Source organism: Anguilla rostrata, chromosome 4 (assembly GCF_018555375.3).
Source record: "Anguilla rostrata isolate EN2019 chromosome 4, ASM1855537v3, whole genome shotgun sequence".
Lineage (NCBI taxonomy): Eukaryota > Metazoa > Chordata > Actinopteri > Anguilliformes > Anguillidae > Anguilla > Anguilla rostrata.
In genome coordinates, this window is record NC_057936.1 from 61,586,523 (window position 1) to 61,592,522 (window position 6,000).

Sequence of the window (6,000 nt, forward strand, 5' to 3'; positions counted from 1 at the left end):
TAGGGTGGGCTCATGACCACAACATGGGTTTACTCACTGTTCACCTAAAACTATTTTGCATAACCCATTCACTTCCTAATAACACTCTATTACCTATTTCACACCTACTATGGCATCTAACTTTGTAGCGTAAGATTATATATTGCCTATGACTATTGGCGACCGTTGCGACTTCATCTTCATCCCTGCTTGTTGCTTAAGTCTGTAAGTATGCACTTACTTCAGTCATTCTGGATAAGAGCTCCTGCCAAATGAATGGCTCAACTCGACTCCAACTTACCGATGCAAACAAAATTCTCACAAAGTGCCCAGAAGTAAATGAAACATCCGGTGTGTTTGTGTGAATAGAATCAGCAGAGATTCGGCTGGAGAATAAGCCGGGCGGAAGGGAGAACAGTCCGACTCTGCCGGAAGCACAAAAGGACTTGAAAGCCGCAGGTACCGGGTTGTATGGAAGCGCAAAGAATAGAAAGATGAAATGGTTTTAAAAAATTTTTAAAAAAAAGAAACAGCCGCAGAGCTGAAAAGAAAGCCACGGAAGCGCTGTTTTTTTTTTGAAAACAGCGCTTCCGTGACCCCAAAGAGCCTCGTAAACGTGGAGGTGCAGACGTTAAAAACGCGGCGCTTTGTTTCATCAGAGCGACTGAAGCGGGAGGCGTGGGTCCGGCTCACGGCCAGAGGGCCGAGGCCGTTCGCTTCTCTCTCTCTGTTCCCTTTCTACAGAACGGCCGCGTGCCGTCCCAGATACGCAAAAAAATGCGCCGGGCGGTTTAAAGGCCTGAAAGCCCATTTCGTCTCTGCTCTATAGAGCCTGCGTGAAGCTTGTGTAACGTCTGCATTATTTTGTCCTTCTTGTTTCGTGAAGATGCCAGCGTTTCGTTCATGAACAGTGGCACAACCAGCACTAACTAGCCACGCTATTTCGCTATTCTAACAGGTAGCAATACAGATGATTACATACTTGGGATATATGTCAGGATTCCTGCATACGTGCTTATGGACAAGGCTGAACCACCACTCAAGTAATCATCATTACACTGTTAACAAAATGCCTTCTTCACATGACACCACACAGATCCTGTGCACCATAAATCTGCACTAATGTTTTTTTGTGCACCCAGATACGATTCACAGATCAACCCCATCTTCTAATTTAAACAAATGGACTGTCCTGTATGAACTCGGGCCACTGACAGTAGTCCAGCCATAATTTGACTCCACAATTTGCAGGTTGATGTTATGGCTTTCACACACAATATACAGCGATAATGACGGTTTTTTTATTGTTTTACAGGCATTTAACAGATGCACTTATCCCGAACAACTTGCACTTTGCATTTTTATTTTTTTTAATACTATCCATTTAGGCTACTGCGAATTTGCTGATGGGGTCTTTAAAGGCCTGGTAGAGCCAGAACATTGGTTTAACATCTCATCTGAAGCAGGGCACATTCTACAGCTCAGAGCCTCAATTGCAGTGCTGGATAATTTAATTTCATTCATTCCAGACTTTCATGCATTCCAGACTGGCCCCCTACTGGCCCAGGCAAAACTTACAAGGAGCAATCCTGTTGCGGTAAGAAAGGGCTTCCCAGCCCCGTTCCTGGAGATCTACGGTCCTGCAGGTTTTCATTTCAACCCTCATCTGGCAGACTCGATTCTATCTATTAGCAGTTTAACGAGATCTCTAGCTGCTGAACGAGGGTGCGCTTCGTTAGGGTTGGAGTGAAAAGCTACAGTTCTGGAAGAGTGCAGCTCTGTTCTAAGAGGTCTCCCAGCCACGCATTGGTCCAGCACAGCCATGCTCAGTGTCATCCGCCCAACCAGAATGTAGCTGCTGGCCCAACCGCATACAGTCACATGACACACGGTCACGCGATTTGCATACGACACGACCAGCGCAGCGCCACTGGCCCACATGCGCAAGGCAAATATAAACCGCCGAAATTCCAATGACACACTCAGTTAGACTCGTCGCGCCGCGGCGCCATTATGCATGGCATGCGGTGCATTCCGAGCGCGCGCGCCCGTTAGCCGAAACTTTGCGCATTTGTCTTCATTCGCCTCTCTGACACCCGCGCAAAAAATGATTGAGCTGTTCCTTTGAAGGAGCAGCTGCAGTGTCGGGGAGACCAGTCGGTCCGCGGCATAATTATATGACGCCTTTCACTTACCGCCGCGCCAGACTTGATAAATCACCGCCTCGGGAAACTGGGTTACTGTCACCCTTCGTTGACCGCGCGACTATTTAAGAAAGAGCGACTCTTAATTACGCGGAGACGCCAGAGTTTTTGGCGCGGCTATTTCCCCGTCAGGCGCCACGGCGACGACCGTGAGGGCGGGGGGGGGGCAAATGCCGCTGTGTCAGATCTTAAATTCACAAACTTGAAATGATGCCAAAAAAAGAAGAAGAAGAAGAAAAAAAAGTTCCTCCGAAGAGACGCTGAATTTCAGCAGGTGTCCGAAGGAAAGCTGTTTTGTGCGTTCCATCCTTTCTCAAGCTGAAACGGTGCAATTTGGGGTGCGTGTAGAGCCTGCTGTTTGTGTTTCAGGGGTTTCTGGTACACGTAGAACCATGTATTTATTAATGTATTTATTCACATATTTATTTACTGACAGTTTGAGGGTTTGACTGTTTTCTCTCGGCAGTTGATAATTGGAAAAGCTGATTTTGTTCACACATGGAGGAAACGGCATGGACAAAAGGCAGGGACCAGCGGGCTGTGTAGCTCGACCTGATACTCAGCTCCTGTGCCCCTTCCTGCCCCATCTGCTTCCCAACGACAGGAAGTGCCAGCTTGTTAAAAACACATTGCTGTTCTTACATTACGGTACAGAACATTCATAACCAAACATTGGCGACCACCCATTGTGCGTATTCATAAGATGCATCAAATCGAAACATTTCAGCTTCAACAGTAGGAGGATGGAATTTTTGGTTTTAATTAGTGTAGTATAATGGGTAGGTCACAGGTCCGATTCCCAGGTAGGACACTGCCGTTATACCCTTGAGCACGGTACTGCTTCAGCAAGGTACTGCTTTAGTTTATATCCAACTGTATAAATGGATGCAAGCTCGTGACAAGCCCTGTGTTTTCGTACGTCACCCGAGCACTGAGCCACAGCGCAAGCAGATAGCTCTGTGTAAAGGGCAATGGGATTCATGGGGGGGGGGGGGGACATTCTGCATTATTATGTAATCCTCTATCAGTGCCTTCTGTCTTTGACCGGGACTACCTCTTTCCTTCTTCTTCTTCTTCTTCTTCTTCTTCTTCTATTGTCTTATTCTTTAAAAGCATTTCCAAGCTTTGTTAACACGTATTCAAACACGATTTCCCCTTTTAATGTATCCCACTGTGAATTTGGTCCTAAAGCCTTCACGAAGGTTATATTAATTATCTCGCCATAACACGTTCATTAATGCTTTCTGAAGGATGGCGTAAGATATATGTGAATAACAGTACTCCCCGGTGTGATGTAGCACATGATTTATGCTGTGATAGTCAAACTTTTAGAATTGAAGGTTGCAACTCACGCTGTACGCTGAAGGAATCTTAATCGAATTAAAAAATTTCAAAACCTTTGAAGGTGACCTTGCAGCAGAATGACATCAGCTACGTTTAAAGTCCCATTATTCAAAGACATATCCCTACTCGCTGCTTGATACATTATTTAGTTTTTTTTTTTTTTTTTTTCAGTATCATGAAAAAAAGGAACATGTTGTGTGCTGGCTCAATGTCACCCAGAATAAAAAAATAAAAAATAATGGATCACTTCAGTTTTTTATTTATTTATTTATTTATTTTTTTATAGCTGGCAGCCTGTCTGGCTTTTCCAGAGATTGCGTCCGTGCTCCGTCTCCACGAACCTGGGATCAGAGAGGCTCACGGTTCGGTCGCCTCGCGGGGGGAAACCGTCGCCGGCGGTGACGGGGCCGGCGGCCGGCGCGCCTCCACAAACGCCCCCCCCCAGCCCATTCGTCCCCCATCACCACCGGCGGCCGTCCCACGAACGAACAAACCGAAGATCCAGGTAAACTGTTTTTTTTTTTTTTTCCAAGAGCGCAAACTGGCTCGCACTGACAGCTTGGTCAAATACTTCATTTGGAAAACTTCAACCCTTTTTGGAATACCCTTGATCTTGTATTATTTTTTAGAAAGAAATATTTTACTATTTTTTTATTGAGTTGTATTACTGCACCCTTTAGACACTGGTGAATTTCCTTCTGGGTTATTTTTGTTTTATTTTTTTATTTTTTTTTAACTAAGCTTTGGGCTTTTTGCAAAAAAAACATACACCTAAACACAGATTGTCATCAAGAGAGCATTTTCACACAGCTTACAAAAAAAAGAGCAACAGCTCAGAGATGATAATAATTACACAGCAACGCAGGATACCACAGGGGAAAAAAGAAGGAAAAAAAAGCAGTGCAGCTTATATAAGCTGGTTGTGGAGCGAGCTCTGTATATCCAGGGTAGGAGAGTAAGCGTTATGGAGTCTCTCAGCGCAACCTTGAGCTCGTTAAATAAACTAACGAACTGCAAAGAGCACACACGTGCGCCATAACGGGACCGTCCTGGTATTACGGGCGAACAAGCGGTGCAAACGGCCCCGAAAACGGTATGTAAAGAGAAAATTAGATATTGTAATATTTTTCAACAGGGGAGGCCCCAGCCAGCCTACTGTGTAGTACACAGACATTAGCCATGGTAGAGTGTACCCATAGTATATTACCCCCCCCACACACCCCCCCCCCCTTTACTCCACCGAGCAAATTAGATATTGTAATATTTTTCAACAGGGGAGGCCCCAGTCAGTCTACTGTGTAGTACATAGACATCAACCATTGTAAAATGTACCCATAGTATATTACTCCCCCCCACTCCACCGAGCAAATTAGATATTGTAACATTTCAACAGGGGAGGCCCCAGTCAGTCTACTGTGTAGTACACAGACATTAACCATGGTAGAATGTACCCATAATATATTACCCCCCCCCCTCCGCCCCCCCCACTCCCCCTCCCCCGAACAAGGTTAAGTGAGAAATTAAGCTGACACAATGCTGTCACACCCAGTAGCCTCTTCACGCACACACAGTTACTCAATGAGAAGGGGAACGTGGCGAAGACACTCCTCTCTGGGAAGAGACATCGACTACATCATTAACTCTACCCGTCGGTAAAACAGGGGCCATTATTGCCTGGCGTTAATTCCACCACGGTAATCTCCCTGTCCTCCATTCACCTCTGCGGAGCCTGAATAATAAACAAATACATACATAAATAAATAGGCAAATAGGGGATGCTTGCTTGTAAATTGAGGTGCAGAGCATTTTTTTTCTGTTCTGTTGATTGACGGAGAACAGAGCCGTCATTGCTTTGTGCTGTATGACCAAAAATGGTGAGAACGGCGCACTCACATCTGCTGATGTATCATAAGCATGAGAATGCTTATCTGTCATATTCCCCATTTCAAAATGCGTGGTTTCTTTTCTTTTTTTTTTCATAAATAGAACTGATGAGACAGAGCATGCAGTCAGCAAGGTATCAAAAAAAAAAAAAACAAAAAAACACCCACAGTCCAATGTCACAGAGCTCTGTTTAAAAAAAAAAAAAAAAAATAGAAATGCTGTATTTTAAAAGAGGAGTTATTTCAGAATGCATGAGCAGCGAGAGGCAGACATAAGGCATTGTTATCTGGCAGTGAGGTGTCGAGGCTAAAGCACAAGGTCAATGGCAGGGCCACTGGCACCTTAACCTGTGGACCCACTGCTGTAGAGTCAAGGGAATTTCATGTCAAGGATATTTTTATTCATTTATTTATTTTAGGAATGTTTATTTATTTATTTAGTTAGTCAGTGTGTTCCCAGCTAGACTACAAATCCTTCCGTCGGGACGATACTTTGTTATATCGCTTTGTTATTTTTATTTTTTCTTTATTATTTGTGAAGGTAGGTGCTCCGGGTGGAGTTTTAACTCTCAGTTGGGGGTAAGCTATTC